Raw genomic sequence first — 24,287 nt, forward strand, 5'->3', positions numbered from 1 at the left:
CTACACTGTTAAAGTTTAAAGTTGTTTTATTAAGGACTCATTCAGCTTGTTGCTCAGCACTTTTTCAATCTCATCAGTACATATAGCATGGAGAGCATGTCCTGATTATGTAATCAATCAGCGTCTTAAAGCTTTAATGGCAAAATAAAAACTATCTCCACTTGTTCTTTCTAAAATAAAGCACTATGGTAAAATATTGTAGCACGTGTGTGGTGTATTTTGAAGTCCTTTTGAAGTCAGTGTTTGAGTACTTTGCTGAATCAGGTCCTAGAGCTATAATAGCCGTGATGTAAACATACTGTATTTCTGGTTGAGTGTCCACGCAGGAGCTAAATGTGTGTCATGTTCTTGTCATGACCTCCTGAGTACAGACATCATCTTAATTTCACTGAATCACTTAGAAACTTTAGCAAATTATCTGGCACCCAGATGAGAGGCCAAAGTCAGGCCAAAGTATGGCAGGCTTTCATATGCAAAGAGAGATCAAACTGAATTGGGATACGGAGCCATAAAGGGTTTGGCAACATCTCAAAGCGTGCTCAACTATGATTAGTCATTTCCTAGATACATATGGTATGTATGTATGTATGTCTCTCTCTATATATATGTATATTTTTTTTCTCCTGGATCAGTGAAATCAGTAGAGTGCTTCAAATATGATCCTTGTTGGGCTGTTAAAGAAGTCATGGAAATTCTTAATTCTGCTCAGAGAGAGAGTTGTGGAAATACTATGAGTAATGGTTCTGACACTGAAATGGGGAAGAAAACCAAGTCCATAGCTAATTGATCTTAGACATACGCAGTCCCACCAAAACTGAAGGGCCTCGTATGTTGGGTCAAATCTGTTGTGTTATTGCTTGCAGGGGCACTGTATACTTTTGTATTATTGCTATGGTAGTAAGTTCTATAGAGTACTGATAAGACTAGCGTGATTTAGTGCAGCCAAATTGATGGTAATGTGTCAGTGAAGTCAGGGGAAACTTTATTCACTATGGAGGCCCCCAGTAGGGACTCCAAGGTGTTACAGCACTCACTTTGCTGCTGTGCTGTTATGCTCTTGTGTTGAAGGGTAAAGGCTAGTTGCAGACTTAATTTGTAGAACCTACTGTTTGGACAAGTCACACTAAGTATGACTGTTGCTGCACTGGGTGTTGTCCTCTTGTCCTACCTGAGAGTCCCTGAAGGTCTTAAGGAAACGTATTGAGTGCTGCGCTCTAAATAGAGAGTAGAGGGCACAGTTCATCTTGTGCATTCATACTTTGTATTATGAGACAGCTGGGGCCTCTTCCCTTATTTCCTTACCTTTGCAAGTCACTGCCAAGTGCTGAGGAAGTGCCACCTGGTTCCCTGCCTCTCCCTGTGAAGTCAGCAGGAGCTGCAAGCGTTTGCCTTTCCATGGCATTGAGTTAAAAACATACTGGGTCAGTGTACTCACTCTTCACTTTTTGCTGTTATGTCTTAAGATTAAGTTCAATTTGATATGTTAGTTGAGGTCACTGGAAAGATGGCCAGTAACTGTTGTATAGAGCTGAGAGAGGCGTTCCTCATTCTGGAAGGCAGGAAGTTATGTGAGAAGGGGGATAATCATAAATCACTGTACACAAGTAACTTTATATGGAGCTTAGTTCTATTTAAAAAAAAAAATGAGAAGAATATCACTGAAGTTGGTTCAGTGATGGATCTCCGTCTACACTTGTCAGAGATCTGAGCTGTTGTTGTAGGCAGCATAATTTGTTTTTGTCTTTTTAAACCTTGAATTTGTGACTTTACCTACTGGCAGTGATAAAACTTCAGGAGTCATTTAGGAACAAACCTGATGTTTGTTTCCTCTCCTGTTGCTAATGATGACTGCTTGGTTTGAAAAGCATTTGATAAAGAAACTCAGACCACGCAGCTTGCAGTGAGCCGCTCATATTTCCATTCCCAGTCCTAAGGGCACAGACCACAGTTGTGCCCTGCTCAGGACTCTGGCTGTACACTCACCCTCTGCAGTGCATGTCTGCTCCTGCTGCTGTCATGTGGCTCCTGCATCTTATGCTTGTGACCGAGGAGCACACAAGGAGCACACTCAACCAGTGAGAAATGGGAAGTGTATTGGAAATGAGAAACTAAACATCAGCCATATGTGAGTAATGGATTGTTTGTCTGCTGCAAGGGCAGGGGATGCATATTATAATGCTTTCCAATTACAGTGTAGCCATGACATTGATTTCTTTATTTTGTAACTAACTTAAGCTGTTCGTTATGTACTGTATGACCCCAAATTTTGTTTTGGGATATTGATGCGTTCATGGAAAGCCCAGCCACCAAAAAAGCAAAAGGTTAAAAATGGTTCTTGTTTTGCCTAGGCCAACCTGAACAAAAAGCTCTTCTTGGTAAGTGTATTCATGAGACACAGAACAGAAAGTTGCTTGTCTGGGGTTTTTGGTAGTTATCTTCCTGTAAGACCAAAGCTTGGGCCGCAGTTTTACTGCTGTGCTTTGTCCTTGCATAGTTGTACGTGCATAATATATTTTATATTTTAACTACTTCATTTATTTTGTATGAAACGGTTGACTGTAACTGAGTGGATGTGTAACGCAACAAGCATTTTCAATTGTTTATACATGCTATTGCACATACTTCCTTTAGATACTTGTCATATATGCAGAGATGGTCTCATAACGAAGTGCTAAGAGCCTTGTGATGAATTCTGGAGTGGGACATGGTGTAGATTGTTGGTAGACACTCATGGATTACCATTGGTGGGCTTTATAGAACATCTGACACTGATGGACAAGACTCAATCATTCCACCTCCTCATTGGTCAATGGATGGGCTGTTTTTGTTTTTTAAATTGCTTTCATGTCTTTGAGCGATGCCTTTGCATTAATGCAAGTAAAACATTCCTGTCTTGGAAGGAGTGACCTGCCTCCCCCTTTTCCCAGTTACACTGCTGAAACTTTGCCAGCTTGCAGCATGCAGTGAGTTTAACTCAGTCACAAACCAAAGAAAACTTTCTAAGCCAAAAGTGTGTCATCGTTGTTCATATTTGATTCCCATGGTTCTGCTGGGCTTCACTGGTGTATTCTTGAGGAAACTTAGCATGAACTTGCAAGCTTAGCCTGTGCTGCTTTCATGACTAGAAAAACTACTTAATGTGATGTCATTTCAGCAACTTCTGGATTCCTGACAGTTTTAGCAGCTTTTTATACTCATCTACCTATGAATATGTCTGTATGTGGTTCTTAGGGTAAAATATGTCTCATGTAGCCTTCATATAGTGTTTCTAGTAGAAAGAGAGGTGGATTAAGCGTGCAATCTGTTCATTCCATCATTCATAAAATGTAGAGTTTTCAGTAGTCAATGCTATGTTCCAGTCTACCTTATATTTTATAGTAGTGATATGTAGAGACAGGTGATCCTGTAAGACATCTTGACTGTCTCAGGCCGTATGGAGTTTCTTTTATCCCACCTTGGGATAAAAGCACAAGCAGAACAGAAATACATTGGAACTTTTTAGATGTCTTTGTGCATAAATCCAGGTGTGCTGGTATGTAACGTACGTATGTTTCCTTTCGTTGAGCCCCACCAATAACATTTAAATGACTGCAAATGCTAGTTTTATTCTAAATGTGTAATTTAGATGAGAAATATCAAAGCAGCACAGAGAAGTAGTTGAGTGAGAAAACGAATATATCGAGTTCCTACTTTGTGCTGCAGTCAGCTTTACATTGTTATGCCCACTAGAGGGACTGTTGCTTATACTACCCATTGCAGAAAGCAGAGTCATGCAGTCCCTCGAGTATTTTTTAAGCAACTTTAAAGCTTTGAATGACTGATTGCAGTTAAATGCTCTGAAGGAAGAGTAAGTCTCCCTGCTATTTGTCAGAGTGGAAAAACTTTGGGCGCAGTGCTGTTCTTCTGAGCCCAAATAGCTCTATTGAATTTTCTTAATGTTCTTCTTCTTTCTTTTCTTTCTAAAACATTTTTTCCTCTTTCAACTAATCAGACCAGGCTTTCCTATAGGACGTTTCTGGGGATTAATTTAGAATTCTTTTGTCAAAAGAAAAAGCGCTGTCTCTCTTTGTTTATGCGTGGAATAAGCTTTGTTTTTGCAAGCACGGTGGCAATGAATTTGGTAAATCAATCAATTCCCAAGTGTCATTGAAGTGGGTTTCTCCTTTAACTTGAAGCTAGTGAGTTTTAGTTAAGAGGCATGTGAACTTGCAGCCAGTATGAGAAAAATTCCAGTGTGTGTGTTTTATCTTGTTTGGATGAGGGATTGTTTTCTGTTTGCCTTGTTAAAGAAGAGTTGCGTGTTCCTGACCAGCAGAATTTTGTTCTTAATTACAGAAACATGAAAGGATGCAGGAAGTCCTGAATGACCGCAATGAATACCTGTGATCATTAAGTCACTGCCTGAGTACTGGGAGAGAGCAAGGTAAGCAGTCAGGCAATGCCAGCAGCACTTCATGTAATCTGCATGATTGTGTTTCAACCAAGTCTTACTGCTTTCAGATATCAAATTCATAGCGAGTTGGGCAAAGGCAAATAGCCTGCAGGTTTGAATGCAAGATTTGCTTTTAGTTCAAAGCCTTGAAAAGCAGAAAATCTACTTCCCTTCCCAGGGCAAAAAACAAGTTCTGTGTTGTGATTTTTCTTTCTTTCTTTTCTGTCCCCCTAAATTATTATTTTCTTTTTAAAGGCGACCGCTCTGATTTCAGCAATCGATTCATGACCAAATCTCAGCTTCCTGGGCTGACTCAAGGGAGGGCTTGGAGGAGGGGTGGAATGCTTCACGAACTTAGCTGATGAAAAGGCATGCTGTTTTGTGGATGCCTCCCAGAATTGTTTAAATCTGTGTGCGCACGCGTGTGTATGAAAAAGGAGAGAGAGATCTCCATGACAACTGGCCTGGCCAGTCTGTGTTCTTTGCAATCATTTTAGCTGGAATCAGTGCTGCGAAAGGTCATATGAAGGAGTTCTGGGAAGCACAGCAGGTATTAGGCGTTAAGCGACCGGTTTTGCTGATTGCTTCACATAATAAGGCAGAGTTTTGTCTGGGAAATACAAATCTGAGAATGGAGTGGAAAGGGAAGTGCTCCAAATTTCAGGTAACAAAAACTGCTTTTTCAATGTTACTTCCTTCAATTTTAAAGTGCTTTTTTTCCCCCCTCTGCGGTGTTTACTCCCAGCCGAGTGTCTGTGCTAGCTTGGATTCCCTAACTCTGGGGAATGATGTCATGCAGCAACAGTTGGATTCTATTAGCCAGGAAAAGAGGAAACATCCTGCATTTTTTGGGAGGGAAAAAAAGAAGCAGCTTTGGCTCTTTGTTGAATCTTATGCAAAGGCTGCAAGAAGTGTTCAAGGAAAAGTTTCTAGTAAATTAATTCCCATTAAACATTATCAGGACCTAGAAAACACCAATATTAAAAACCATTGCAACAAATTACAGCTGTATGCAAGAAAGTAATTACGGAAGTGTTACAGAATTCAGCATACCTTTTTTTTTTTCCTTGGATGATGCTATATTCTTCTTTAATGAGAAAATTAATTGTATCTTAATTGAGAAGAGGATTTAGGATCTCTGCACTCTTGGGATCCCCTAGCAATTGTTTGAAGAATGTGCTGCTTCTGGTTTGGGCTCTGTCTCAATCTGCTGCTTCTGAATAGATGATGCTGGCAGCATTGTTCTTAATAAGGTTTTCAGTCCTGGGTTGTGTTTTTCATGGTTTTCAACTAGTCCTTTTGGGAGCGGCTGGGAGGGAAATAAAGTAGAAAACATTAATTAAAATGCAACACTTGAAAGAAGTTTTTTTTCCCCCTCTCCTCAGAGCTGTTTGTTAAATGCTGTAGTCCTTGGTAAATATTAGAGTGGCATGCATAGTGTTTTAAGTGGAAAAATAACAATTAATATATGTGCCATTGCTATGCCCTAATGAAGACTTAGAAAATCAATAAAGTTCTACTTTCTTGATCATCACCAAAAACACACCAATAACCAATATGTACCAATAACAGTGAAGAGATTAGGTTGCTCCTACGTTATTAAAACTCTCCTCTAGGAGATGCTTAGTTCTACTTTTCTGTTGCTTTGCTCCCTTCTGTGCACTTCAGATGTGATCCAAAGTGTGCTGGAGTCCATGGGAGTTTTCCCATCAACTTCAAAGGGCTTCAGATCAGCCTCTGCTTGAGAACTTCTCTGCCTCTGTTTCAGCCTTTTGACTGTAGGACCAAGCCACAGACTCTGTTTTCTTTCCTGAACTTTCCAAACAGAGAGTCTTTTGTATTCCACCAAACAATGCCAGACACTGCTGACTGGCTTCCGTGTGGCTGCTAACATGCACTGGAGATAATGATGATGCCTATTTCTGCTTTCTGCTGCCATCCTTCTAGAGGGGGAAAAGTGCAATGAATGAACACCTATTCCACCTCTCCTCTCCCCTTCACACAGAGCCATTATTTGTGAGAGTGAGTGCAAAGAGCTCCTTCATTAAGGAGTGATCCTACCTTAGGTATCAGCCGTGCTTCAAGGAGGATTTCTGGGAAGACATTCATGGGAAAACACTGCTATTACAGTGCTTATGTTTTGTAAATGAACATTTTGAAACACCTGAGAGACCTCTGCCTGGTGTTGCTCACTGGGCATCCCAAGGGCAACGGCTGCTTTTTTGGAGTCTATTTTTTCTGTTGTATGATGCAATGGGAAGCTTTTGTTTTCCCATAATGGCACATTTCCCATAATGGCCTGGGTTGCAGTATTTACCTATTACTTGGTGTTTTTTACAAGGCATCATTTTCAAGGTACTTTAATATAACTTTCATACGTATTGAATGGTTCCAAATGAAATTTGCATATATTAGAGTTGTATCTCGAAGAGAGATGTTTTACCCTGTTGTCTTGACATAGAGCTCCTTGCTGGTCCCAAGCACCCACTGCATTGCTGTCAGTGGCTCCATGCCTGCTCTGTCTCTGGATAGGCAGTGGCCCAGGGTTGGTGTGTAATGTTTTGTAAGATCAGCTGTGTCTTGTCACTTCTACCCTTAGCTGGAGAGTAGGAGGATGTGGCAGAAGTATTTTCTTTCCCCCTCTCCTTGATTATCAATCTAGTAATTTTTATATTGAGTTATATGCTTTAACTGAATGTTCTTATCTTGCATAAGATCATCCTTTGTGTAACTGCTGGTGCTCCCTCTACCCATAGGCTGACAGCAGACATTTGCCTGTTATCAGTCACAGTGGGCTCCAGGTGAATTGCTGTGTTGACGTTTGTCTTTGTCAGCTGGAAACAAACTGATTCCTGAATGAGGTAAAAACTATCTAGAAGCCTAGGGCTGACTTCGTTTATATCATTCAATGCCTCTTTTTGCTCTACTTACCTTCTCTAAGTAACTCAAGTCTTTTCACTTTCTTGTCCTAGGGGAAGTCTAAGACACTGAGAAAAACAGGTAATTGTCTCTGTTTCTGCTGTTTTCTTTGAAGGTTTGGTGAACTTCAGAAAGCCTGGTGTTACATTTGTGGACAAATGTACCAGTACGTTCTTGAATGCAAGATCAGTATTCCCTGTAACCTCGTGCTTACAATAGATAGAATTCACTGATTGAGAGCAACAGGGCTGCATATTTAGAAGAGCTTTTCATGAGGATGTTCCAATCTTTCCTTCATTTTCTGCAAGCTACTTTCAGTTCCCCCAGTGAGAACAACAGTTCTCACTGTTGTTTCTTCTCATCTGCTGTCTCCAGGTCATGATGACACAGAGACTTCATAAGGCATAAAATGTGAAATGCAAAATGATTTGTTCTGAGCAGCACACGCTGGATGTAAGTGTGATACCTTTAGTTGCAGCAAGAACCTTGAAATGAATGCATTGTCATTCTGCAGCGCAGGGGCTCATTAGGGCTAATCACTGATCTCTGTTCTGCCTTTGCATCTTTGACCTGGTTGCTTTGCTGAACTTAACACAGTTGCTAATGTGACACAAAGCAGACCCTTGGCATAGCCCTGATCACAGAGCAGGGAGAGATCTGGCAACTTTCACACAAATCCTTTATAATTAAGGCTTCCGGTCTGGGATTTAAACTTCTTTCTCTTAAAAGCCTGAGAGGCACTTCTTTTTTATTTTTCAGGCTGAAAGTTAACCTTCTGCTGGTGGAGGCGAAGTCCCCTGATGGTACTTGCTGCCAGCACGCCTGGGAAAGGCAGGTGCTCTTTTTGTTCCTGCAGCAGGATTTGCAAGCATGCTTCCTAGTTTTTCCTCAGTTTCACGTGACAACAACAGAGTCTACTAAGCAACTAGTGGAGTGTTGCACAGATGGCTGTCCTCCAGTGGCAGCTCTCATTCTGAGTTCAGTGTCCGTAGCATTAATCCTCTCTGCCCGCTGGGAGACGAACTGTCATACAAAAGGGCTGTTCAAAGGAGTCCCATTTCTCCATTCAGTCAGAGATAGAGTTCCCCTCTTGAAGAGTTTTGTTTTGTTTTTGTCTTCCCTCCATCCTGTTGTAGTTTGACAAGAAGATGAATCAGAGGCGAAAACTTCTGCCAATGGCAAGAGCACAATTTGGCATCCCTTGTTCAGCTGGCATCCAAAGGATACAAGCCATCAAATTATCCTGTGCTCCTGGTCCAGCTGAGCCTGTTAGCATATGGCCAGGACATCCCTCCCTGCCTTGAAACAAGCTTGAAAGCTGAAAGATATCACTAAACATTTACCACAGTAGGGACATGCTTGGGGACAGTTGGACGATTGTGACAGTAAAAAATGTGCTCCTTACAACGTGCTTCCATGCCTCCTTAGTGGAGAGCACAAAGCAGTTTGAAAGTTGCAGCAGTATGGAAACATTTGCAGTTGCACAATTCATGTTCGCATGTTTCAGTCTCACATAGGCCCATGCAGACCATCTATTATTAGTTTTAGAAGGAGAATAGCTGACTGCTGATTAATTTGAATAGGGTATTCCAGAGAGAGCCGTTTTATGGATGAGTTATCAAGAGTGGCAAGCCAAGAAAACTGACTAAAGTTACACAGAAAATCTCTGATGTAGAACGCAATCATGTTTATCCAAAAGATTTGCAGACACAAAAACATCTTCGTATGGCCCTGCTTTCAACATGTCCAAACCTGTGCTGGGTTAGGTGAAAAGCTGCATAGCTCAGCCTCTTGCACTCTTCGCCTAGCGTTTCCTGAGGAGCTCCCTAGGGATGTTGTCATTGCAAAGGGGACCTATCATCACAGTTTGGCCTTCAGAAGCTTGCCTCCAAGTATTTCCAGGTGACTTGTTCTAGTGCTTGCTTTTGGAAAAAGTCTTGTTGGCTTCAGAGGAAAGAGTGAAAAAGTATTTTTGGATGCTGAATATGCTTTGCTTAATCAGCTGATTATCTGGATCAGAAATATTCTTTGTGCATCAGATTGGATTTCACCATTGCACTGACCCTCCTGTGCTCTCGCTTGGGGCAGCAGATTGGCTTTTGGGAATGTATGAAGTCCAAAGGGCAAACACTGTTTTTTTTCAGTGCAGCTCTTTTATTAGTAACACCACATTACAGTAGGTTGCAAGAGGAGCAGTATCACCCCCAGACATGCACAAGCAGCTGTCTGGCCAACCCTTTAATTTCCTGTGGAAAGCACTGTCCCTGTAATGCTGCTTGTAAGCAAGACACTGCTCCCCAGCATGGGAAGCACAGCTCCTGCTAGAGGCTCTTTCCATGACCTGAGGGAAAACCCACCACCCTGCTTGGGCAGGGAAGGAGAGTCACTCCTGTCCCTGGATCTGCTGGAGGGGATCTGCACAGATCTTCCCTCTCCAACAGCAATGTGCCTCTGATATGACACTGTGCTGGGACTGTTCTATCTGCCTCTGCTCGTGCTGCTCTGTGGGATGGGAGTTGCAAAAGGTGAGAAGGTTGAACTGTCCCCCAAGTTGCTGTGGGCTGGGAGGAGACTGCATGTTTTTCAGGGCAGAGAGCTTGTGTCTGTGGGGCGATCAGATGATGCCCTGGGCAGAAATGCTTCTCCTGTGAGCTAGGCCAGAGCTGTCAGGGCATGGAGGTGCTCCTGAAATGGCCATGCAACTGATGTCCTTACAGGCCCTGTCACCGTGTACTGACTCTGCCCTTCTCCTGATCACTTTGTTCCTTGAGATCATGGAGATGTTTGAAAGGGTAACACCAACAGTGGGGCCTTTTCTCTTTCTAGCCAGCAGTTGAGTCCAGGTTCCTCTTACAACTGAACTCCCCCTGTAAAAGAGATTTGTTGCATGCAAAGGCTGTTTGGAGGCAGATGCTGAAATCTAATGTGATTAAAATTGCTCTCTCTAAGCCTATATGCTTGGAGCTGTGTGTTGTGAGGGGGTTGCTCTACCAGCTGGTTGTGCACGGGACCCCGTCAGCAAGTTATAATCTCTTCTGTGCCAGATGCAGTGAATAGGGTAATACACTGTCAAATTTGGCGTTTGTATTAAGATCTGCTTTCCTCTGCTATGGAGACATTATCCAGTTTTCTGCTTAGATGCATCAAGAGCCAGGGTCCCTGCTGTGTTTTATTTAGTATTGGCTGACATGCATGGACAGTAGAAAACAAATGTAAACACAAATCAGTGCTGTGCGGTACAAAAGCACAGCACATTTTTCTGGGGATCTGTGAGCATCTGGGAAGAACGGAGGGCCTGGGGGGGCAGCCTGAGGTTGCCATCTGCAGCACCTTGTTGGGAGAGCCCAGAACAGTTCTTGTGCAGCTGATAGCTCTGCTAGTGTGTGTGTATGTATCTATTCTACAAGTAAGGCCAGATCTTCAGGCAGAGGAAGATGAGGCCAGTAGAGCTATGCTGAAGGCTTCCATAATTTTTCTGGCAAATCCATGCAGCTTGTGTACAGAATATGGCAGATGGGTTGCAAAGTGGCCATTTATCTGGAGAATTCAGGTGGTGTTTGTTGTCCTGGCCAAGCTGTGAGATGTCCTGAGATCCAGGACAAAAGGACAGATTCCTTTTTCTTCATCTGATGAAATTTTTTATGGTTCCTCACTGCAAGAAAGGCATCGAGGCCCTGGAATGTGCTCAGAGAAGGGCAATGAAGCTGTGAGGGGTCTGGAGCACAAGTCTTATGAGGAGCAGCTGAGGGAACTGGGATTGTTTAGTCTGGAGAAGAGGAAGCTCAGGGGAGACCTTATCTTTCTCTACAAATGCCTGAAAGGAGGTTGTGGTGCAGTGGTAGTTGGCCTCTTCTCCCATGTAACTAGCAGTAGGATGAGTGGGAATGGCCTCAAGTTGTGCCTGGGGAGATTCAGATTGGATGTTAGGAAGTACTTCTCCTAGAGAGTGGTTAGACACTGGATGGGCTGTCCAGGGAGGTGTTGGAGTCACTGTTCTTGGAGACGTTCAAGAAACATTTAGATGATGTACTGAGGGATGTGGTTTAGTGGGAAATATTGGTTGATAGTACTAGATGATCTTGGAGGTCTTCTTTGACCTTGGTGATTCTGTAATTCTATGATTTCCACACTTTCTTACAATCTGATTTAAAAGCAGGAAAGCCAATCATATCATTGCAGACAGGAAATTCTGTAAAATATATATATTTTTGGAAACACTGACACATGGTGTTCCCAAAATGAAGTGGTTCAGGACTGTTGCAGTGGCTGGATGAAACTTAGAGCCTGCTTGACTGTTTAACTCCTGTCCACCAGAGAACAGGAGTGGCAAATCCATCAGCTTGGACAGATTGCCCTAGTGACAGTGGCTCATTAATGTCTTCCACATTAGTTATGTTTCTGTAGCAGCCTCAGGTCTGACAAATATGATAGAGCTGTCTTTTATCAGCACATCCTCTAGCAAATCCCTTACTGGCCCTAGTCAGGAAAGCGTATGGATAAGAAGAGAAAATTACTGTTCCTGATCTTTGTTATTGACTGGTTCTATTCTTTGTGTATGAACCAGCCAGATGGGACTAGTTGCATTCCTCTGTAATTTGCAGTACATGCAGTGTGTGACTGAGCCAGCGATGAACAAATACCTTTCATCATTTGTTAAGAAGTTTTATTCATTGTTTTAGAAACCAAGGAAATGCCAAAGGTCAGACTGAACCCTTGGGGAAAATGAGTGGAAGCCTTGGTTTCTGATGACAACAGGGACACCTTTGGATCCGACTGACTTTTTGCAGAGGAGGTGTGGAGATTTGCATAGGTATATTGGCCAGGGTTGAGACTTGTTCTGTTGCTGGTTGGTTTTTGCTTGCTTTCTAAGGGTGAGTGCAGGAGCATTTTATTTATGTTTATCTTATAATCTCATTTCCCCCTTCCAAATTCCTCTCTGAATGCTATGAGATGAAGCAGTATGCAACTGTTTGTATGTGATAGGCCAAATCGCCTAAAATATAAAAAGAATAAAATGGTAGACATTCAAAAATCTTTTCGTCACCAATCTTGAAATCTAGAATGGTTTTCAATATAAACACTGGATATCCTTCAGCAGGGAAGATGAAAGGAAGATATTAATTGAATGAATTAGATAATCTGATATAAATAAAAAAAATAAGAAGGGCCTCAGAGGTTTGGGAAGTATAACATAATTACCCTTTCCTGAATTGAATCGGATCTGTTCATAAGCATTCAGCCCATCTATACGTGGAATCGCAAACAGGGTACAGCTTTGCTAATATTGGCAGGTAAAGGCTAATTTTTGCCTTAAAACTTTCCTATTGATACACTTTTGAAGTACATGTTTTATTAAATGTTAATTTTTTCTACTTAAGCATGGTAAGGACCATGTATTTGTAGTTTCATGACTTGACACATAACTTTAAGAATTTAACTTGCTGCTAGATTAGGATCAATTCTAGAATGATTTGGATTGGAAGGGACTTTAAACACCATTCAGTTCCAACTCTCCTGCCATGGAGTGGGACATCTCCCACTAGATCAGATTGCCTGAAGCCCCGTCCAACCTGACCTTGAACATTTTTGGGAACGGAACATCCACACCTTCTCTGGCAGCCTGCTCCAGTGCCTCACCACTCTCATAATGAATAATTTCTTCCTTATGTCCAACTTAAACCTACCCTTTTGTAAATTGAAAACTGTTCCCCTTTGTCCTACTGCTACACACCCCAATAAAGAGTCCCTTACCTATAGGCCTCCTTTAATTACTGTAAGGCTGCTACGAGGTCTCTGTGGAGCATGCTCTTCCCTAGGCTCAAGAGCCCCAACTTTCTCAGCTTTTCTTCATAGAGGAGATTCTCCTGACAGTAGATCTATGATGCATGCAAAGCAGCAGGTCAAGTGTCAGAAAGCTGTGTCTCCGATGAGGTGACTATACAGACTTCTTTTTCTTCCTCTCTCAGTAGAAAAGAAGGTGGATATATATCCAAGGGGCTGTGCAGTATAGTGCATTCAGTTCTGTTCTGTATGGGAAAGCTGTTAATGGATGGGAAAGAAATTGCCCCCGTTTCCAGCTGTGGGAAATACGTGAAGACAGATGATCTGGAGGGAAATTGCTGTGTGTGGCTGTGATAAGATGAGGAAAGGAAAGACTCGCCTTTAAAAAGAATTGAATAGTTAGATCTCACTCAACTGATGATTCATAGAAATGAATTTTGGCTGTCTTTTGACAGAAGCTTTTGAAGAAGCAATAGGAAATATGTGGGTGAAAATGCACCAAAGTTCTTCTGGCACACTGCCTTCTGCAATAGAAAGTAAAGCTCTTTCTGATGGCACTATAGTTGCTGCGCTCTTTAGTTAACATAAAAGTATTAAAAATATATATATATATATATAAACTTAGACACAAATAAAGCAGGGCAGAATTTAAAAGAAGGATACTTTGCAGCAATTATAGTCACAACAGAGTTCATTTTAAATTGTCATCCATCCTGTAAAACAGTTGTCTAGTGTCAATCAGGTAGATCTGCACAACTTGAAGGGATCTAGACTGATTTACTGTATGTATCACTGGATGACCAAGTCAGTAAAACATGCTACATGTTTTTACACACAGATGTGGCTGCGGTGGGTTTACACTGGACAAAACGCATGCTTTTAAGTCATTAATGGAAAGCTTTTATTAGCACTTGAAAGTTTGGCTATAGTTAGCATGTATGGTTAGTAAATTAATCATTTTCACTGTAGACAAATACCGTACTTATGTCTGTTGTCATTTCCTTTGACTTCATTTAATGGTTTATGTCACCTCCACTCCAGTCTCTGCTTTGAAGTATATGCTGATCAAGTGATGGAGTTCTAGTGCAATGCGTAGTGAATTAGGTGAGTAAAATTAATGTTTAAATGTCAAATCACAGGTTGAACTTCATGGGTTGAAGCTGTCACCAAGCTGGTTGATTTTAGAGGTTTTGTGCCTCTTTCACCCCTCCTCCCCCATTCTTTAATGCGACAGTTGTGTTAGTTCAGTGATTTTGTTGTAGTTTCTTAAATTGCTTTAAGTTTGCAGTGTCCTGGCATCATATGCTTCTTCCAATCCTGCTGAATGCACAGACATTGATTAAGGTATTGTCAGCTCTCTTGCAATTTTTGGTGTTTTCTTTTTGCTAGAGAAATGTTTGAAGTCACTGTATAGAAAAATGGAGAGAAATACTGCAAAAAGCAGTGAACCTGTAGGTTGAAACTATCATACCGACCAATGCAGTTGGATGCTGATTTCTCTTGAAGTTGGATGTCGGAGTGGTCCTGGCAGAGGGTCTCAGGACAGCTCTGAAAATTCCTTTTGTGTAAGTGATCCGGTATCTTTGTGGCACATCTCAGCTGCAGAACGTGATGGGGAGAGAGCACTGGTTATTTATTCTGGGTTTTGAAGTTGTCAGGGAGCATTACAGTCATACTACATAGGAGTAAGAGAGCTAGAGTACTGCGTAGGCAGTCACGGTGAGCTACAAGCAGAGCTGAGTACAGTTGAGATCCGATGCCCACTTACACTATTGCTAGCAGATGGACCTCTCTGATGCCTTTCCAGCTTAAATGGTCGGAACTGTGTACACACAGTAGGTTTCCTTTCATTTTAGTCCTGTGGTACATAACTGGACCTGCTTTGTGTCTGCGTGCAGTTGGATTCTGCTGCATATTTTCTCTGTGGATGATCATGGATGAGAAGTCTGATATTCTCCATTAGACTTGACAGGGAAAAATACTAGGGGTATAATTTTGAAACTGAAAAGTGCAGCACTATAATAAATTGTGGCTCTCTGGTTGAACATGAGGATAAAATTCATTCCAGACCTTGTGTTTGAGTGGAAGAGTTTATGAATGGAACTGCAGCCCCTGGGCTGTATTTCAGCGTTAGTCTCTAGCTTGGATTTGTGCTATTTCCAACGTCGACAAGGATACGTGTTTTAAAAGCTTTCATTCTTCCTCTGTTAAGATTGTTCAAATGTAAAATCTGTTGTGCTGCAGATGACTGTAGAGTATATTCCACAGAAAAAACATTTTGGTTTTGTAAAGAAGCAGGTTAATAACTGTTTCCTGAAAGGTATGTATTAAAAATAACTCTATATTTAGTTGAAGGAGAACTGGCTTGTGCTCAGAGGAGTCACAGCAGTGTTTCTGCTTCACCTCTGTTTCTCACTGTTCATGTCTTGTTCTATCGTGGTCAGCTGTGCCTCAGCTCTTTCACCTGCCAGACAGGTAGAGCTCTGCTAGGCAGCCTCACAGCTGTGTATGTTGCTTCTCATCAGAAGTTTAGATGGAAGCCACAAGCTGTAGTAAATATCAGCTGGTATTGGTTATATTCAGATGGCGAAGCTGAAATACAGCAATATCTTAGTTCTCCAAGAAACAAGCAAAATAAAATATGCTTAGGTAGCGTGTTATGAAATTGGGAGTGTTGGACTGATGTTTGAACTTTCTAGTCCCCGAGCAGATAAATAGCAGCTGAGAAATTCATGCTTAAAGAGGAAGAAGTAGCCAAAACCTCCTGTCAATTACCATATTGTGGTTTCTCCTACTGCCCACAAGTGTTTATTCTCAGATAGATTGTGTTATAATATTGACAGAGACAAAAACAACATGCAAAACATCAAACAGAAAAAAAAAAAGCTTAGACAAAGATTGAGGTGGGATCTTAAAGCATAGAAATGCCAAACTTATTCTTTGAATGAATGAACTTATTCTCTAAATAACAGCATCTATGGAGTTTGGACTCAAAGCTGAAGCGAGGTCTGGTGTTTCCAGAAGTTAGGGACTCTACAACCATCAGGAACTGGTTCTTGGGAAGGAATTCATTCAAAACCAAAGCAAAATGATATCTCACTACCAAAAACAAACAAACAAAACAAAAACAAAAAACAAACAAACAAAAAACCCTGAATAAAATGAGTGACAAGAATCAGAAGACAAGCAAACAGCAATTTAGACTGCAAACAATGTTGTTGCAAGAACTAGGGATTCTCTGAAATGATGGAGGGGGCTAAATTTACTGTACTGGCAGATCCTTTGAGTCCCTTATTTCCTATTGTAGAAGGATCACTTACACCCTTCCCTTTCAACTGTTGACTGTGACAAATTTTGTGGTTTTTCTTCAGCTTCAGTTCAAGTTCTCTTAATAGCCTTTGCTGGTAGAGATACGTGCAGATAGCAATGAGGGGAAAGATGTTGCAAGCGCTTGGTTTTTTCACTCTGAATATTGCTACACAATTTAGGTAAATCATGAAAATCAACATGATTGGAAACTCTTCTCAAGAATGTTCTTTTGAAACAGAGGTTAGAAATCTTGGTCAAATTAATTAGTTGTGGTATTTTAAAATTCTTTTATTTCTCAAGCATTAGTTGAACTAATTATCCATCCGTACATCTTGTTTTTTTAGTTGCTTAATGAAAGCACCAATGTAAATATTTCTATTTTATTCTGTTCTGTTCGTAAACTATAACTTTTGACTTAAACACCTATTTTCCAAACAAAATGTTTAACCATCCGTCGTCGTCTTCTAAAACTTGTGCTTGGGAGTCTGTTTGCTTTCTGAGAAATGAATGGCATTTTTTTTTTTGTTGCTCTTTATAGTGCTCAAAGAGAACTTTGGTTTTATCTCCTCAGCCCTAAAAAATCCCAAATTTCCCCATTTTGCACACACTCTAAGGGATGACTCGGGACTTTGATGAGAAGAACAATGTGAAGCAATTGAGACTCAAAGCGCTGATGACCTTTCAAAGATACGTGTACAGAAAATAGGAACCTGTTTTAGACTTTCAGTGTAAAATTCTCTGGCATGTCCTTCAGGCTGTCAACATGATGAGCTAACTGTCTGTCTGCATGAGGCAGACATGCTGATTCTTCTACAGCCACCTCTCTAATTCATTCACAACGAATCCTCAGCCAGACCCTCGTTCACCTTCCTTGCTTTCTTTATCTTTGCATGGAACTGTTCATCTCTGATGAATGAGGCCGTGCATTAAAATACCACTTACAGGCTAAGACAAAGTCTCAAATTGCTTGGTCAATCTGAAGAGGACCTTGGATCCCTTCATTCACTGTTGAAGTTCATTCTCCAGCTCCTGTTTTTTGTTATTGCTGATGGTGATTCTTTGTTGTCGTTTGTTTGCAGTATATACTAGTAGATAAGTAAAAGTTGATAAACTTCTTTGGTTTATGTGAAGTAAAGTTCCTGTCTAAACCAGAACTGCATAAAACTCTTTACCTTGTATTACCATTGACCTTAATGCTGAAGTTTTCAGACAGATTACTGTGTTAAATCTGCTGTTTGACCCACTGACATCAAAGAGATCTTGTCTAACAGCTGAATGAGTAATAGGGCTTGGCTGCAGCAGAGTAGCTTTGAAAGAAAAGATTTAGCTGGCAAATAGCTTTTATTTCTTCCATGAGAGGAAGAAAAGTTTTTATTGAAATAAATGTGCTGTCCTTAGCATGGGTAAAGTACCTTGTTGACAGTGCTTTGGAAGACTTTTCTATTACATTTGAAGAAGTTACTAAGGTGTTTCCTCATGTGGAATTTTGCCTCCTTGTTTTCCGTCTCTTCTCTTTGGTCATTCAATTGTGCAGTTTTTCAGAAAAGATACTGTTTTAAATTACATGCATTAGAAGCAACCCTCTTGTTCCTTGTAAGAAGTACGTTTCCTTCTTGATGCCTGAAAACTTCTTTCTGTGAGGCAGGAGTGAAATATCTATTGAAGTGGGAAGCTGAGTGGATCCTCCATCAAAGGTGCCTATGCATGTACATCCTAGGCTTACTGCCTATCTTAAAACTTCTACATTGAATATATTGTCTGGTTAAAGCAGATAATTAACTGATTAAGCAGATATATTCACTTTATATCAGCTGTACTGAGGGTGATTCATCTTTTGAAAAGCACCTAAATGATTCATGCGGTTGTGAAACTATTGACTTTCAATGATACCTGAGCTCTGGAGTACACAGACTTTTGCAGGGCATAGAGGATAGTACTTCTTCTGTTGTGTTTCTGAGAATTGTACGAAGATAGTGTTTGGGAGTTGCCTGGATGAGCAGAGTTTGGAAGTCAGTTTTGTTTTGATAGGAGAATGAACAGATGCCATACACCAAAGCAAAGGAGTGGGGAAGAGATCAAAGCAGGAGTGGGGAAAGGCTGGAACAAGTAGGAGCATGGCTCTACTTCACCTAAAGGCAGTTACGTGCCTCTATGCGTTCCCTTGATGCAGAGCTGCTGTACTTCTGGGATGTTCAACTGCCCTTAGTGTGGTTCCTGACAATAAAGTCCATTCGGGGCCTTGCAAAACTGACTTTGAACAGTCTTTTGTGCACCCACACAGAGACTGTGCTGTGTATATCAGCAAGTCAATGTCTTCAAAGGGCCGTTTTTCTCTCTTTTCTATTGGGGAGCATCTTTGCATTGGTACACACCTCTTACATAGCATTGAAAACAAGTGCTTTTTCTAGCACTTGCACAGCATTTAGGTACATCAAACGCAGAAAAAGCTCTCTTATCTAAAAATTATGTGTACAGAAAGGGTGAGATGACTAATTTTAGCATACTAAAATAAAAAACTGAATACATTATTGAGCATAATTCTTCTCACTTGTAGGCTGAAGTACTGTCATGCAGAAGTGTAGCCACAGTTAAGATCCGAAAGAACTCTTTGTCAATGGGTCTGTTAAGTTTTCGGCTGCATTATTCATAAGTTTCATTCCTCCTTCCAGCTGTTTCCCCAAATTCGAAGACTTCATTTCAGTTTATAGATGCTATTTCTCCACTGTTCATGCCCACAGCTATTTTTCCATGCCCAAATATCCCTCCCGCATGCACCCCTCCCCAAAGAAAAGAAATGCAGACCCCAAAAAAGAAGCCATGTAGAGTGATCCTTTGATAAGAAAGTCCAAAATGGCACAATGTTGGAGCTGCCATCTGCAAAACTTCAAGAGATGGTATTTTTCTGCTGTGTATCTGTGGCTGGGTGAGGATATTGGGCACAGAGCAGAATGTGGGGTGTGGTTACATTACCAAAGGGTTCTCATTTATGTGTTGCGGCTTCAGTTTTCTCATTAAAACTGTAAGGGCCAAAGCTTGCTTCTGAAAGAACTGGAGGGAGGAGTTGCTTGATGTTCTGGTAGTACAGCTACAATTGGAGGAGAATCTGTCGCTCAGAGCAACTCCAACTGTACTGGCTTTTTCATAGGAAGACTGGTCAAATGGTTAAGAAAATACAGATGTCTGGATAATGCCTTGAAACTGTGCCATAAAATTAAGCTACAGTTTGAAAAAATACAAAGCTCTCCAACTTGAAGCCATCTTCACACGTGTGTTTTCTTTAGAGCCCCACCTGAATGTGGAGATGTGAAGATTCACCTAAACTGGATTTAATGTTCTTCATATCTCTAAATTTTCCAAGATCAGAAAAAGCATCCGTAGCAAAGTTGTTGCCTCCTAAAACGCGGGATAGAGAAAACCTCTCGAATATGAACATCCAACTGTGAATTCTTCCTTCAGGTTAAATGGGAAAAGAATTGTCTGGGTAGGAGTTCAGATTGTTGCAGATAACGAACACCAGAAAATAGATGCAATTATGCTACGGAGAAACCACTGGAATGTGTGATCTATAAGAACTTGTGAGTCTTGAGGCTTTTATGCCTCCCATTCATCTCAAGGCAAATTATCAGCTAAAATACTGGAGCCTCAAATTGTCATATGAGTAGATAGTCACAAGTTTTGTTGGTTTTTTTTTAAGTGTATTTGTAGTCTTATAAATTATTACCTTTTCTTGTTACAAAATATATTTTTTTATTTTTTATTTTTATATATATAAATATTTATTATATTTTTTATTCTGGAAGGATGAAATCTGCTGTTAGCCTGCTGCGTGCTGGGCACAGTTAGGGTTCTATCTGCTCCTGTAACACATCACAGTCCTAGCATCACTAAAAACTTCACAGGTTTTTATCTACCTTCTGGTGGATGAGCACTGAGTTTTGAATGAATCCTGGCCAAGTCTGTGGTATTGACTGGAAGCCACGTGGAATTTGGTAATACAGACATCATGCCAGACAAAACTCGTTCATTTCTGTTTTGAATGTTTAGATTTTTTTTATTAATCAAACCCAGGGAAAAATGTATTCACATGAAGTTTTAACTGAAGAGTTTTTGCATAATGGACTTTATGAGCCTCAAAGGCCTCATTTGCTTTATGACTTTTTTTTTTAATAGCAGGCATTATTGATGCTTGCTTATGCTTTATTCTAGATAACTTACTTACTGGAAGGCAGGTTTTGTTTGTGAAGGTTATTAAATTATGCACTACAGTATTGTGCATATATAGTTGTACAAAACCGAACAAACCTTTGTATCTGTAGCTTTTCCACACACAGTGGCACGGTCTGAGTTCTCTACTGGTCTTAGATGTATATACAAGTGAAATGAAGGAGGAGCAGTGAAGGAATAGGAGACAGGAGGGGAAGTCTGGGAGATGATTTCATTTCTGATACAAACACTACGAACATGAACGCTAGCAGATGAGTTACCTACAGTGACTAAACTACAGTTTAGGTGAAAACTACATGAACATAAACACTATGAAAAAGATAGTTCGAGTTCTCTAGGTTGACTATGTAACTATTCATAACAAAGATCTGGGCATTTTTGTTTGTTGATGAGATGTGTTGGGATTAGACTGTAATTCTTAGAGTCAGCTTGATGTAGAGTACTTTTCTAGGGCAACAACACTTTCAAAGATGCAAGAAAATTATTCCTGTTTAGTGAGCAGATTCGAATTAGATATCTACGCTACTCAGCTTAAATCCATAAGAAAGAAGAAACGGAACGCAAATGGCAGCCTCAGTGTCAGGCGTGTATGAAGCTACCAGCTGAATGCTTGTTCCAGTGTGTACTCCCATGAGATGGGGAAAGTTTGAGTCAAACTTTGCTATGGATTTATTCCCTTTTGGAATGATAGATTTCTTGTGTTCAGATAATTGTTTTTACACCATGAAGACCATAGAAAGATATATTTCCATATGGATGCTATGCCAAATTTACCCCGTGGCATGTGGAATGCTCTCTGTTTGGTGAGAAGCCAAAACATTCTCTGTAAGGGAAAAGAGGACGAAACTGTATCTGATCTGAGTGCTGATCTGGGTCCCTCAGGCTTATCCTGCGGCTGTTTCTGTGTCAATAGAGGCAACATTGGATATGCCTTTTCAATGAGATCACTGCAAAATGAAATTGCTACTAAATTATATTTTACTCAGTTTTGAGTTGAGTAAGAAGTATGAAAACTGGTGCTAAAACTTTGTATAGAAACACTGGTGCTGGACTGATGCTCCAGATGCTGACTGGATAGAATTAATCATTTCACGCAGATATTTCAAGTTCATGTTAAATGTTTTAATATTGTTGAACAGGAGTGATTGCACATTACAGCACTGCAGCTGATTTGAAAACAAGAAAGGGGACCCTGCTCCTTAATGCACCAGCTACTTGTTCTTCCCAAACACGTTCAGCTGAGTGGAATGGAGAAGAGTCGTGCTTAATATGTTTCTGAAGCTGTGTGCTCCCTCGTGCTGACTGGCAGGAGAGCTGTCTTCCTTTCCTATTGCAAGCAGCGAAGTGCGATTTGAGAAGTCAGTCACCAAAGGAAGATGTAGCGTGGGAGCAGCCTGTAAGAGGCTGTGTGAAGGGGTTTAGGATGCAGGGACCATGGGCAGCAGTGCCTCTTGAACCACAGATGTGGGCTTTTGATCTTCTCCAGCAACAGGATGAAATGGTTAAGTCTTGTAGCAGTGCTTTGCATCAAGTCAGTTCCTGCTCTGCGGACTGTGAAGAAAGACTTTTCCCTTAGCAGAATTCACCATTACAGTGGTCTATTCAAGCCTGCATCTGGGAAGATAGTTAGTGCCTTCATTTATGGAATTCCTGTCATGGAATTGTAAGTACTTTAGAACAGCAACTGGTCTCTTGGGAGGTCTCTAACATGTCATGTACACAGCAGAACGTAAATAATTTCAATAAAAGGAAAGAGAAACTCTTTCAAATCACCAATTACTGTCTTGCAGCCTGGACAGGCTTAAAGGATGTTGGAGATGGTTCATGGTTGGCTTGTGGATTTCTTTTGGCTTTAAAAAATCTAAAATCTCTAAAATCCCTTCCCTCTTCTCTGCCGTTCTGAATGCAGTGTACATGAGAGCTGAGCTGGTGTGCCTGCATCTGCTGCGCAGTGTCCCTGCTCTGCTGGGAGCGCTTGCTGCTGCAGGACACTCTGATGGAACTCTATGTTGGCAGAAGCCACAGGCTGCAGCAGTTAGGCGCTGCAATCAGCTCAGTATGTCGGGTGGGTGTTTTGCTGCCTCCTACTACAGGGAATGTTAAAACAGGTTTAAATGCTTCCAGTTGTTTCAATGTCTAGCAGTTGAAGGCCTGGTGAATGGAGATTTATAACACTTCTGGTATCTTGTTCAAGTTTCCTTTTTGTGCAGATGATAAAGGTCTGTGCTGTGGGAGCTGGCTTTTGTCTAGGGAAAAGTGCCTCCTCTTCTGCTGGCTGCTTACACCTGTGATAGATGGGAAGATGCTCTCTGCAGCTTCACGAACTAGCTTGTAGATTCTAAAGAAAACCCATTTACACGGTAGCTGTGACACCACTGAATATAACTGGAGACCGTGGCACAATTTCCTTTGCAATAGATTAAGTTCTTTATCCCTTTAGCTTATAAAAATATCCCTCCTAGCAAGAAAGAGCTCCTTCTCTATTGGATCTTACTGGTGTTTTTTACATTTGTGCAGGGCAACCCTTGAAATTCCTTATATTTCTTCTAATGGCTTTTCAGTGTTGATTCACACTTTCCTTTTTTGTTTTAGTGTGGAAGAGTGAAATTCCAGCAAGGCTGACTTAGTGAAAACTGAATTAGTGTTGATGGCTGGAGAGGAACGTAACTCGATCTTCTTTCTGCAGCTCTCGAATCAGGAACTGAAATAATTGTTCTAAGACAAGTAGAGATGCCAGAAAACGGAGCGATGCTTCTGCCAGATAGTCACCGCAGAAGTGCCAGACATTCCTTCCCTCTTTAGAGCTTAGGAGTGTGTGTGTTTGAGAAGGAAAGTACACACAGGCAGCAGGGGACCGCAGTGCTTTTCTCTCTGTGATGCTGAGCACGCAGTGCAGTACCACTGGCAGAGTCCTTAGGGATGTGTGTGACTGCTGGCAGGGGGTACAGACACAAGGCTCAACTCCAGGAGGGGTTTTTTTGCTCCATTTCTTTTCACTGTTGAACAGTGGCATTAGTCACTCTATCACAGGATTTAGCAGAGGATATGAGGTAAAGTCCCCAGAATCAGGACTGAAGGGCCCATCACACAGCACGAGAAGCTAGCTCAGTCCCTGAAGGGTTCGTGGCTCACTGGAGGAGATGTTGCTGGCTGCCAACCGCTAAGCCCAGCTGCACTGGTTAGTGATTTGTGCTTTTAATTGAAACCATTGTGCACTACTATAGCCCTGCCTTGAGGGAGCTGCTGGTGCAATAAATCTTGAATTTTTCCATATTAGAAGGACGTGTTCTTTGGGGATTTTAAAGTCTCGTGATTGTGTTTTTTTTTTCCTTCCCCTTTTCTGTTGCTATAGCTACTATAATTTTTGTTAACAAAAGGGATGAGAAGTAGTTTGCTGCGCATAGTTTACATTATTGTGATTCTGATATGACTGCCAGTATTCTCTCTCTCTCTCTCTCTGTCCCTTCCTCTTTCCTGTCTCCCCCCTGCCTGAGTCAGTTCTCTAAACAAACTGCAGGACTCTGGAAGCTGCTGGCCTCCTTCAGTCACCAGAGGGTTGTATGTGCGTGGGGATTAGGCTTCTGCCCATGAACTGGAGCCTCAAAAAGTGAGTTTGAGCTTG

General features: G+C 41.2%; 1 protein-coding gene across 22 annotated transcripts in view; it reads left to right on the forward strand.

Moving 5' to 3' along the window:
- DENND2B (DENN domain containing 2B) overlaps positions 1-24,287 on the forward strand; it is a 150,661-nt gene that overhangs the window by 33,156 nt on the left and 93,218 nt on the right. For 7 of the 22 annotated variants that reach the window (XM_015286487.4, XM_004941391.5, XM_046941981.1 and 4 more), the window contains one exon: positions 4,336-4,423. The gene's annotated coding sequence lies outside the window, so the exon portion shown is untranslated. Of the gene's footprint in view, positions 1-1,939; positions 3,848-4,335; positions 4,424-4,862; positions 5,097-7,188; positions 7,294-7,404; positions 7,433-23,726; positions 24,273-24,287 lie in introns of those variants that run through there. The other 15 variants (XM_046941986.1, XM_046941983.1, XM_046941988.1 and 12 more) reach the window with 8 other exon arrangements.

This window comes from Gallus gallus, chromosome 5 (assembly GCF_016699485.2).
Source record: "Gallus gallus isolate bGalGal1 chromosome 5, bGalGal1.mat.broiler.GRCg7b, whole genome shotgun sequence".
NCBI lineage: Eukaryota > Metazoa > Chordata > Aves > Galliformes > Phasianidae > Gallus > Gallus gallus.